General features: G+C 36.1%; 1 pseudogene; it reads right to left on the minus strand.

Annotated features, from left to right (window-relative positions):
• LOC109080335 overlaps nt 1-9,104 on the minus strand; it is a 42,248-nt pseudogene extending 33,144 nt beyond the window's left edge.
• Between the last annotated feature and the right edge of the window lie 3,581 nt (nt 9,105-12,685).

Raw genomic sequence — 12,685 nt, forward strand, 5'->3', positions numbered from 1 at the left:
ATGTTTTTCTGGCAAAGTCAAATCTTGCTTTCCTGTTCTTGAATGTTACCAGTGGTTTGCACCTTGTTGTTAACTCTCTGTATTTACATTCCCTTAATTATAGATTATGACAATGATGTGTCTACCTCCTCCAGATTATGTTCTGTTGATGTTATGATTTTTTGTATTTATTTTTCTTCACCAAGTAAAGGATTCTGCGATCATTCATTTTAGTTGTCTTCTTTGGTCTTCCAGGCCTTTTGATGTTAAGCTCACCAGAGCTTTCTTTCTTTTTAAGAATGTAGCCAACCGTTGATCTGGCCACACCTAAGGTTTTGCTAACTCTCTTATAGATTTATGTTGTTTTTTTCAACTTAATGGGCTTCTCAATTTCATTGAGATCTCCTTGGAGTTCATATTGGTAGCACCAGTCAAACAGCTTCCAAATTACACTTTGGTTCCTCATATCAAGTCCAGGGGCCTCATTTATAAAATATTGTGCAGAAACCATCCTAAATTTAATTTTAAGATTATTTCTCAAATATGCGTACGTGTGATTCGTAGAAAGAACGTATGCACAGAAAACGCACATATGCCTCTCTTTCAGATGTGAAATCTATAAATCGAAAATGATCTTGAACTTGCATGCAACTGGATGGTTTCAGCTCTCTGACTTGTTAACAACTCCTGATTAATGCCATTAACATATAAATATTACCAGTCATCATCCAAACCGACCAATACTCTAAGTATTTTTCCATGTCAAAAATATAAATATATGAAAATCTGCAATAACCCAAACTAAGAATAATGTTCACACACACTAAGATCTAAACGTGACGCTAAGCACTTTTCCACGTCAAAGGCAGTTTTTACAAATATGAGTGTAGGCATGGCTTTAAGCTTACGCACACTCTAAGACCAAATCTGTACACTTATGAATGAGGGCCCAGATCTTTTTTTTCTGCTTAATTTGTCTTGAAGTAATGAGGGAATGGGAAGCACCTGTTACAGTACAGACAGGTCGGAGATGGGAGATCACAGGTAAGGTTGTCTATTGACTCAAGCAGAGGGAACAGCGAACACAGGTGAGTCAAACTGAAGTGGCAATCATGAATTGATAAGTGAAAGAATGATGATACTGTCCTTTGTCTTTTGGCAGAGTGAAGATCCAAGTGGCAGTGGAGAAGTTGAGATGTAGGAGGAGGATGACGAGAGAGAGAGAGAGAGAGACACGCACACACACAACACACACACACACACACACACACAGACACAGACACAGACACAGACACAGACACAGACACACAGACACACAGACACACACAGTAACTTGGGATCGCTGGAGACAGGTAAGTATAACACTGGTAGTCCTTGAAGTAAGCATGTGTGTAAGTCCTAGTTGCGAACGAGACCAGACAGTGGCTGTGTGTGTGTGAGTGTCTTTTATGTGCCAGTTAATTAAGGTGCTGATGAGGTGCAGGTCTGTGTGCTCAGTATTCTGGTGATGGAGTGCGCTGTGATTGGATAGTGTTGGAGCCTGGTGTGTCTGTGACAGCACCAGGTTAACCTCTCAATTAACCTCTTCTTTGTCAACTGTCCAAATACTATTGAGCTCCTGAAAATGGTGGCACTTTGCTTAAAATGGCTGTAACTCCTAAATAGTAAATGTCATATTTTTGTTGAACCTCTTAAAATAAAGCTAAAAGTCTTCACTTCAATCACATCTTAATTATTTTATTTCAAATCCATTGTAGTGGTGTATAAAGGCAAAAGCACAAAAACTCAGTCTGTGTCTGAATACTTCTGGACCTGACTGTCAGGCACGTGCACACATAGACATCAAAGGGGGCTTGAGCACCTGCCCTTTTTCTTCCTCGAGAGAAAGTGTCCTTTTTCTGGGGAGTGATTTTTTTTTTTTAATAAATGAATATATGTATATATGTGCTTGTGTGTGTGTGTTTCTGTTTGCGCAAAGCTTTCCCTGTCAAACTAATAAAAAAAATCTAAATATCAGGTCGAGTTAGGAAATGTTCCGATGCCTTTCTCCCTCCGCGTCTCTGCAGCACAGCAGTGTAGCACACATTGATTGGCACAAACACATCACAGAGCAAAGAGCCACAGAAGCAAACCCCTCCCTCCCTTTCCAGTTGTGTTTGTCTTGGTGTGGAGGTGAGTGATGATGAACAAAAGACTAAGGTAACTGTGCCTCGAATTTACAGCTAATGATCCAAAAGACAAATATCGAAGGCAATTAGTAGGTAATTTTGTCTCGCTAACATCCATGGCTCATGAGAGCTACGATGTAAGTTAGGCAATAGGAAGTCTAGTAGGTTAGACCAGTGCGCATTCTTTCACTGCATGAATTCGTTTGAGTAAAATGTATTTAGAATAATCACAAAATTCAAGATATGGCGGCAGAAATGTATATATATATATATATATATATATATATATATATATATACATATATGCGCATATAGTTTATCAGTATCACGCAAAGACAGACGTTTTTTCTAAAAATGTGCAGCAGCATGGTTACAAAAGTGTGCTGTTGATTTTATAAAGCAGTTCAATAAACAAAGAATTTAATATTAAGATACTTACATTTTAGACACAATATTGACTGTTTTTGCTCTATTTTGCCAACAAATATAATCCCGATTGGCATCTCTGAGCAACATGACAGTGTTTCGTTCCTGAATGAATCAGCTGTTTAAATGATTTGGTTCAAATCGCAAGGACTCATTTATTAACAGTTACTTGCTGCCACCTACTGACAGTTTTAATTTCACTTTTAAAGTATATTTTCATTTAAAAAAAAAATAAACCATTTCAAATATGAGTATTCAAAGTTTTATGTTTAAAATATCAAAACATTTTTTTTTTAAGTATTAATGCATTTGTAACTGCTGGTTAAATGCATTCATGTGCTGCATTAATCAGTGTAAATGCATCTACTGTAAATGCCCCTTCTAATGCAGCTTCTGTGTTTTCTCTGCATTATTATTCTAACTGACTTATTCAATTTAAGAATTTGACTGAAAAGATGGTGCACACTTTAGAAATGGCTTTAGAAATGTAAAAATGCCAATAAAATGTAAAAATCTATTTAAACTTATTGGAAAAGATTACTTTCTATCAATGGTGTGAATATGAAGAATATCAAAAACTTTAGAAGTCAGCTGTCCATGGTAGTCCATAACATATCAGCATAATGCATTGAGCAAAATATAATCTAATTATCGATAAAATACCAGAAAATATTGAGGTATATTTTTGGCAATATCGCACACCCCTAATATATTTAACCGTTTTGATTAGAACAAAATTAAAATAAATATGAGAAGTGCCCTATTTTTGCACTTGAGCCCCTGCCCCTCAAAATGTCTGTGCATGTCCCTGCTGACTGTACATGTAACATTTATTATAATTAGTTTTATAATCATTTAAGTTGAACATTAAAAGTTAAAATGGATCATGTTTGGTTCTGTAATTATTTTTAATATATCTGTCAGACAAAAGCATACAAATTGTAGGCTTATTGTCAACTACTGTATAGTTTAGACCACAGATTTACCATGATATTTTTAATATAAACAGGTAATGATGGTAAATCTGCCAACATGGTTACAGTTCAACATATGTAACACTACAGTTATTTTTCATACCTTCAAAAGTACAACTTTGTACCGTACCCTCTCTGCCTTCTGTAAGTACGATAACTATGCACCCTTTAAGGGTGGATAAGGTACAAAGGTGTAGAGTTAAGGATATGAAAAATAATGATGGTGTTACATATTTTGAACTGTATAACCATGCATTTTTGTGATGTGGTTTATTGAGTATGTTAATATATTTATATTTTATGCACTTACTCAGAGTCTTTTGTATGAAACTCTATTTTGGATTTTTTTTTTAGATAATAAGAAACTGAACTGAAAAAACAAACAAACAAACAAACAGAAATCACAACTTCAGTCAAATGTTAATGTGTTCATTGTTTCATACTTACAGAGCTTTTCTACAGTTCCCCACAGCAGGTAACAGTCTCCATCGACCCTCTTTTGATGACTTAACTTTGTACTTTTTTAGGTCTAACTCTTCAAGCACTTCCTCTGACATCAGGATCATGTTCTTTGCCAAAGTTGAGCATTGTGCAAGAGTAAGACTTTTTTGTTTATTCCCCAGATGTAAAAATACCTGCATTTCCTCAACAATAGAATTATTCTTCATCTCAATCAAGCAATGCAACAGATTCATCCATCTTTCAGGACTAACATTGTTTTTCTGACCTCGTTTGAGGTTTTGGATTATTTTCTTGATGCTCTCTGGGTTGTTCTCTGTGTGTATCAGTACATCCTGTAAGAGTCTCTGATTGGACTCCAGTGAGACGCCATGAAGAAAACCGAAGGAAAAGATCCAGGTGTCCATTTTTTTTACTCTTCAAGGCTTTATTCATTGCTCCTTTCAGGAAAACACATCCAGAGAAACTTTCTCATAATGACTTTCTGGATTTTCCTGTTAGGAACATTTTCAGAACCTCACTGTTTTTTGTGTAAATAGCAGTAAAAACACATACAGTGCTGCAAAAAACTCCTGAAAGCTCAGATGTACAAAGCTGTTAAACCTTCCTCTGATTAAATCACTAAGTCCTCTCTGAAGATCTCAGTGCAAATCCCAGAATACACTGAGGCGTCAGTGACGTCTATACCGCTCTCTCTCAGGTCCTCCTCATAAAACATCACATTGCCCTTCATCAGCTGATTAAAAGCCAGTTCAGCAAGTTTAACAATCACTTCTCTGTTGGACTGCAGGAGTTTCTCTGGGCCTCTCTCTTCATACTTCTGGTTCCTCATATTTGTTTGAATGAGCAGGAAGTAGATGTACATTTTCAGTCAGAGTTTGAGGGATTTCTGCACTGACATCTTGCTTCAGGATGTTCTGAAGCACCAGTGGATGAGATCCAGCAGAAGACGGGTATGTGACACATGATGTGGGAGGCTTCTTGCTCTTCTGATGTGTGAGATGATTCTGCTGGCTTGATGCTCGTCACTGATTCTCTTCCTGAAATATTCCTCCTTCTGAGGGTCATTGAATCCCTGAATCTCTGTCACAAGGTTGATGTAGTTAGAGGGGATCTGATTGGCTGCTGCTGGTCTGGTGGTGACCCAGATGAGAGCAGAAGGAAGCAGATCTCCTTTCAGGAGGTTTGACATCAACAGACCCACTGATGAAATCTCAGTCACATCAGAAACTTTCTGACTGTCTGAAAACATCAGTGAAATTCTGCTTTCATCCAGACCATCAAAGATGAACACAACTTTACATTCATCATAAATCTTTGACTCCAGATGCTGAAGATCAGGATGAAAATCAAGCAGAAGTATGTGAAGACTGTACTGATGATCTTTAATCAAGTTCAGCTCTCGAAATGTAAGCACAAACATGAAATCTACATCCTGATTGGCTGCTCCCTCGGCCCAGTCCAGAATGAACTTCTGCACAGAGACAGTTTTTCCAATTCCAGCGATGCCTTTAGTAAGAACAGTCTTTATTTTGTCTTTCTTCTCTCTCCTCATCTCCTCATATCCTGGTTCAGGTAAAGGGTTAAAGATGTCATTGCAGTTAATTGGAGTGTCTTGGAGTGTCCTGTAACTTTTCTCCATCTGTAGCACCTCATGTTCTTCATTCACTCCTTCACTCTCTCCCTCTATGATGTACAGCTGTGTGTAAATCCTGTTCAAGAGGGTTTGATTCTCTTGTAGGTTGATTCCCTCAAATAAGCTCTCATACTTGTTCTTCATGCTGGTTTTGTGCTTGTCTTTGATTTTCTGTAGATCATCATGCATTGCTTGGTCTGAATTGAGCTGCAGGTCTGTTTCTGTATCATGAGGACTGGTGTGGCTCTGACAGTAGGGGAATGTGCCGGTCATTGAGGACACAGCTTTTTTACCACTGAAAAGACATTATAAAAGAACAGAGACACAAACAAACAAGAAAAGACATTGTCAAATTATTTTAGACATTGACAAAAAGCAGTGTTTACATGAAATTATTTTTAATTTAAAGAGTGACAGATGATATACTATAGAAGCAATCACAGATGCAATAAGTTTTTTGTTTTGTTTTGTTGAAATCCCCATCACCAGAAGTGAAATGATTGTGGTATTGGTTTTAGAGGACTAGAAGGTTTTTATTTTATTTTATTGTTTTTTTATTACCATTGCTTATTCAGAGACTATTAAGTAAAACATATAGCACAAAACCTGAAGAAAAATGGAAATTGAGCATTTTGGTTTCTATTAGAAATTCTGCACTATCCATACCTAGTCATCACTGCAAAAAACTTTAGGAACTGCTGATTTAGGATCACATTTATTTCAAACAAGAATGTTCAGATTCATCATTTCAATGATTGAATTCAAAGCATTACAAGAGACAGCCACACCCACAATCTCTCTCTGTTTGTTGAGAGAGAGTGATTATGTAAATTAAGTTTTTGGCTGAAAAGTTGACAACTGTGATGCAGTCTTAACTAATTTATAGGATTGCTGATCAAAATGATCAAATATTACAGTATTAATAATTACAGTGCTAGAATTAGACATTTTTGATTATCCACAGCACCCCAGTCGGTTGCAAACCACTCATTTAAAAATAGTTTATTTATTCCAAACCAGAATTTCTGTGTCACTAACTTCATTTAACAAAGGCATCTTTCTGTAAGGTTTTCTTGCTTTACATCATGATTTTCATTTCTGTGTTGTACTTATTAAAAAGGAGAACATGATTTCATTTGATGATATTTTCTGGCTAAAGAACATTTACTGTCTTGTAATCTCTGTGTACATTCTGTGTTCCTGTGTTAAATGTCTGGTACATCAAGATCATATACTCACACAGGGTCAAAGCGCGCTGCTCCAGTCCTGAACATGGGTGGATCATTCAGGGATCTGTTGCTCTTCATGGAAACACAGCTGGATACTGGAGATGTTGCTCTCTTTCTCTTCCTGCTGATGAGACGGAGGAAAAGATAAATATTTATTTTCTTTTTTTCTCTGAAGATAATTTGTCTGCTACATTAAATTAAAACACATTAAAATGCATGTAACCATGGTTCCCCGAGAGGGAATGAGACATTGCGTCCTCTAGCGGACAGTATAATATATATAATATGCAAATGTCAAGTATCATGCAAGTATAATATATCTTACACAAGTATTGGATCGGGACACTGTATCAGCAGATACTCAATATTCAATGACTCAGATTGGACAGGGGCTCAAAAAGCCTGATCGGGACATCCCTAATTTGTCTATGAGCTCATGCACCACAAATTCCTAAAACCAAAGATACTGACAAAACCTGACTCACTGCAGTTGGGTTAAAAAAGAGTGGCCTGTTTTTGACCTGAAGTCTATGATTTCCAATCCCCTGTTCTTCTATTATAAAATTAATATGTAATCATAGTTTTCTTAAAACTAGTGTATCTATTCTGGTATTTGTGTTTGAGTCTGACCCATGTCAGGAACACAGGAACATTGTTTACTCATTGAGCCTGGCTTCCAGACAATAAATATGTATTTGTTTTGTAATAATTCATCTGAATCATTATAAAATAAAATATTATATTTTACAGGTTATCAGTTTGAACTTTGTTCTTATTTTTTATGTGGTTCTCGTGATAGCTGTGTGAGACAAGTGAAGACCAACACAATACATGCATCCACTAACTCTTACATATGCTTAATATTTATTATTCTTTTTTGGGTTTATAGCACCATTTATAGCACATATGTTAAACTCTGACATTAAATCATGTATGCCCTCACCAGGTTTATGACTCACCTACACTGGGTCTCATTGACTAAGCATGCGTACCATGAAACCTATGTATGAACGTCATCATGAACAAATCATGATTCACTAAAACTTTCATACTAATATTTATTATTAAAACTGTTTTGAAATCATTTCAAACAAAATGGGTGGTTCTAAAGCTCTCAGAGAAATCTTTTTGTAAAGCTTCGCACCTGCTGTTATACACCTTCAAACTGACTTTGAAATACACAAATTACATGACAAGACACCTGGCTTCAACTACATTATGAGGACAAATAAAACAATGTTTTGTTAGAAATGTAAAAATAGAAAAAAAGGTTTCTGTGAAGGGTTGGGCAGGAGTGCCAACATCTGTGTCTGTCTGTCTGTGTGTGTGTGTGTGTGTGTGTGTGTGTGTGTGTGTGTGTGTGTGTGTGTGCGCGTCCCAATTTGTTTCCAGTTTGGAGCAGAGTGCTTGTTGTTGGGCGACTGTATTATTTATCATTTAATATCTTGAATCATTTACTTCACCATTTGTGTGCTATATAATGTTGTTTTATTGATTATTGTTGTATGGTTAATTGCTGTATTGACTGATTAAAAAGCATCTAGTTTCTGCAATAAATTCAGTAGTAAAAAGACACACAAAGTCTGTGTTTCAGTTTTTAGGGGCAGTGCACCAATATAATATTTCATCTAGGGCACCAACAGAGTCTTGGCCCACAATTACATGATACTCACACAGAGTCAGAGTTCACAGCAGCTCCATCACTGAGATCAGGAGGAACATCCCTGGAGATGTTACTATTCATAGACAAACAGCTGAATCCTGAAGATGTTGTTCTCTGAGTGTGAAAATCACTGAGATCAGGAGGAACATCCCTGGAGATGTTACTCTTCATAGACACACAGCTGAATCCTGAAGATGTTGCTCTCTGAGTGTGAAAATCACTGAGATCAGGAGGAACATCCCTGGAGCAGTTACTCTTCATAGACACACAGCTGAATCCTGAAGATGTTGCTCTCTGAGTGTGAAAATCACTGAGATCAGGAGGAACATCCCTGGAGCTGTTACTCTTCATAGACACACAGCTGAATCCTGAAGATGTTGCTCTCTGAGTGTGAAAATCACTGAGATCAGGAGGAACATCCCTGGAGCTGTTACTCTTCATAGACACACAGCTGAATCCTGAAGATGTTGCTCTCTGAGCGTCAACAGAAGCCTCCTGCTATCTCTCCTCATACACACTCATTTCACATGTAGGTTTCTCCTCCTCCTCCTCCTTGATGAGAAACTTGATTTTAGGCCTGTATGTAGCAAAAAAAAAAAAAGACCATAGTACATTAGATATGTGCCGGTATTTGGTAATGCGATATATCACGATAATGAATATGCACAATATTTTTAGTGGTGTCCGAAACCAGAGTGGACGTTATCGAGTGCACTCATTCAATCCCACAATGCACCGCAAAAATTATTGTGCAACCAATGTACACTCAATGGCTAGAGATAACCCATAATGCACTCTAAGAGTCACATGCCAAATGAATTCCCACATCACACCAGAAGATGGCGCTGCAGCTGAATCATTCATTCATTTTGAAAGCGCACATCCACGGCGTAATACAGCGTAATACAACACAGGTACAAATTCATTGTAAATTGACTATTAAATTGTTTAACTAGTAGTTATACATAATTTCCATGACAGAATTCAAGATTTAATCTTTAATCTTACTACTGGACCTGTCCGTTTCAAATTTTTATTAAACAGCAAGCAAACTATGCAAAAGCAGCAGTCCTTCCGGTGCACTCAGTGTCCGAATTCACTCACTCACTTTCATTCACTCCTTCAAGTGAACTGTATGAGTGGACTAATGTAGGGAATAGTGAATGAGGGGGGATCGGGTAGGCCGATTTCAGATACAGCCACTCTCCGACAAGATATGGTGCTGATCACATCAGAAATGCGCTGCGTTACCCTGAACACCCGCAAAGAGCACTGCTTCGGGTTTCTTGAAATTTTTTGATATAATTTAATAGCCATTCAATTTTTTTGTATTCGGCTATGTTGTTCATTCACGGCGCCAATACTTATACTTAAAAATAGCGACTTTTTTCAGACCATTAATTTTTAAACATTCATTAATCTGACAGGTACTAAATTCCCATATTTTATAATGTGTTTGTTACAATAACACGTTTGCAAGTTGCAACTGTGCTATTTACTGAGCTTACATGAACTAAGAGTTGGATTTTTAAACAAAGATTACTAACTTCTGTATCACATGTAGCTATTGCTCATTGTGAATGTTAAGCTTTAACTAAGGTTAACTCTAATCCGGTCTTATGGTAAAGGGCTACCTATTGGGGTCTTTATCATCCTTTGCCCTTTAATATCTGTGTACATTTTTTCACCTTTATACATTTCTGTGTATTTGCGTTATTGTATTTAAATGTTCAGTTATTTTTTGGTATTAGCAAAAAAACGTTATTAACCCTGTTATAACATGTTTTTATGAACACCTTTTGTGCAACTCAATATCGTGTAATTACTGTATCCGTGATAAAAGCCTTTAGGATGTAGTACTGCAATGAAAATTTGATACCGGCATACCCCTATAATACACAACAAAATTTGACAATGTGAGTTAGTTTAAGTTAGATCCTTGTTCTAAATAATGGGGATGTAGTACTGCATAAGAAATGTCGCCCGCATTTTAAAACATATCTGGCTCGTTATAAATATTGTGCACATTTTACGTGTTTATGTGATTATCCTGTGACAGGCAACTTTATTTCCCCAGTCAAAAAAAAATCATGATCAAATATTTACTGGATATGAAACGGGAAGTTGCCTGACCATTTTAGCCATTTTATGTTACAATTTCCGTATAGTATAAGAGAAGGATATTAATGATCATTGATCAACTTTGATGTGACTTGAGTTCGACTTCAAGTCTATTCCGTCGCAAATGCTTCTTAGTACAAATGTTGCAGCTGTTAAACGTTTTAACGAACTTTCCGTAACATACTGAGTTCTCTGAAGATGGCGTGCGCAACAGTCGCTTTTAGTTTCACTTCATCATGAAACAGCTCCGCCCCAAACTGCACGTGATGACGTTGGAATTCAGTCTACGGAGCCGTTCGCACTAAAATCTTCATTGAACATGTGTTTTTATTAACTCTTGCAATGTTTTTGCTGTCATTGGGTGCTTCTCAAACGGAAGAATGCATCCTAGTGAGGATATATCATATCATCTAGCCTTAATGTTAAATGTTCTGATGAATGCAGCTGAATGCCTTAGTTTTGCGCTGCTGGTCAAAACTCTTTTCCTTGAAGCAAAACTGAGCGGCCTCGTTTATTAATTGATATTCACTTCTGTACGTTCTTTGTTGTATAGGTCTTAAAATAAGATAACATTAGGATGGGAGTAATTCGTTTATGACTATAGATGCAAGAGAAAATATTAATGCAAATACTTTAAAATGTAATTCACAACCCCTTATAAATTTGTCTGTCTGGCTATGCTAAATGTCACAAGTTACATTTCATGCTATAACACTGCATGACTGTGCAAGGAGTTTCATCTTATACATGTGTGTTCAGTTAGGCTATAAAAGACACATGACTGTGCAGGGAGTTTTTCAAATGCATACATGTGTGGTCAGTTTAATCCAAAATGTTTTTGTATTTTGCTGTTAGCAGTTATTATTGTTACATCTTGTGGGGATTAGTTACCTACATGTACACATTATGTATCATATTCTCCCCACTATTCGTTTCTCACATTGTGTATGCAGACAGGAAGACGCGATTATATTCATGAACACAAAAAAAAAAAAAAAATAAGAAAACTGTCCTTCAATGACTAATAAGTATCCTGAGCACAACATACTATAATAATAATAATAATAATAATAAATAGTGATTATATTCATGAACACAAAGCATCAAAAGCAGCCCATGCACTTTTTTACAGTAAATTGGGCTATTGTTGTAAAACAAGTGAATTACTGTACACTGTCACTATGTAAAGAAAACTCTCCCACAACCTGCAGTAATATTTACACACATGAGTTTCATACTAAAGCATTAAAAAAGAAAATTATTTGATGGAAAACAATAACAATAACACCGTACAAAATTAAAAAAAACACATTAAAAAAAAACACCTAATACAAAAAATAATTATTACATTAAAAATCCACAAACGATGAAATTCCACAAAACAATCCTCCCTCAATACTCATCTTCCACTTCTTCTGCTGATCTGGACCTTTGAGGAGCACTTGCTAATTGTCAGGATTGATTCTCATCATGAACCTTTACATAAATAAATATAATTAATTTAACATTTTTAAAGGGTTAATTCACCCCCCAATTTTATTTTGTCATAATTTATTCACTTTCATATTGCTTTAAACCGATAAGTCTGGTCCATTTTCAAAACTTTTTTTTTTAATTATTTTTCACCCAATCCATGCAAAAAAATATGCATATACATATTAAGGTAAAGGTAATCTATATGATGCTTTTATTCACATGCACACACAAACTTTGATCATCCACAATATAGAACCGAGAAAATTGGTAAACTGACAGCTCACAACATGCTTGAGAACTATTAGGTGTCTTAAACCGCCACAAATAATCTGGTCTTCCATCTTTCAAAAAGTGCATAAACACCGTGTAAAAATAATCCAGATTAGTTGTGCGGTTTTAGACACCTAATTAGTTCTCAAGCCATGTTTGAGTTCAGTTTTACCATATTTTATAGGTGCTATTATGTGGATGAATCAAATTTGCATGTGAATAAAGCATCATATAGATTACCTTTACTTAATGGTATTGCATATTTTTTTTATTTTTAACATTTG

Source organism: Cyprinus carpio, chromosome B3, assembly GCF_018340385.1.
Source record: "Cyprinus carpio isolate SPL01 chromosome B3, ASM1834038v1, whole genome shotgun sequence".
In the NCBI taxonomy this organism is placed as follows: Eukaryota; Metazoa; Chordata; class Actinopteri; order Cypriniformes; family Cyprinidae; genus Cyprinus; species Cyprinus carpio.